The following is an 819-nucleotide window of genomic DNA, read 5'->3' on the forward strand; positions in this document are numbered from 1 at the left end:
GAACACGTTAAGCTTTATAGATAAATATTTACGGTATTAATTTACGAAGCTTCGCATATAATGGCATGTTGGCATGTTTACAAATAAATAGCTCAAGTGTTTATTTGCAAAACTTGTTAGAAAATAGTGTTACATAGCTATAAATAAATACTGTAAATGTTTATCTGTAGTATTACAAACAGTGTTCATTAATAAATTCAATTTTATGTAGCATTACAAATTGTAATGTGGCGTGGGTGGTATTTACAAGAAATTACTCTATTTATAAATTTATTAATAGAATTTACAAATATAAAATATATAATTTTCTACTGATAAATACTTCCTTTCTTCATTATATAAAACTTTACAAGAGAATGTAAATATTAATTTACAGTACAAACCACCGTATGTAATGTTCTATTTACTAAGATTCAACCTAAGTATATAATGATATATTTACAGATAAACACTATAAGTATTTATTTGCCAAACTTGATGTACAGGTAAATACTTACAAGCCATAAACTACATCAGTTCTACAAATAAATACTTACATTATTCATCTTCAAAGCCTGAAGTATTGTAAACAGTAACAACTGACGTACTGATTATGTAAACAGTGACGTATTTTAACATACAACATTTTTGTAAATTTCCATAATTTACAATGCTTATATTGTACAAATATCTATACTTTATTACATGGATACTTTACGAATAAATACTTAAAATTTACTAAATAAGTTATTTATTTGTTATATTTTAATGTTTTTAAAAATTTTAAATCACTATCCAATAAAATAACCTTTTTATTCGAATAATAGTTTCAAATTTATT

This window comes from Centruroides sculpturatus, unplaced genomic scaffold, assembly GCF_000671375.1.
Source record: "Centruroides sculpturatus isolate CEXI.00-Female unplaced genomic scaffold, Cexi_2.0 scaffold871, whole genome shotgun sequence".
Lineage (NCBI taxonomy): Eukaryota > Metazoa > Arthropoda > Arachnida > Scorpiones > Buthidae > Centruroides > Centruroides sculpturatus.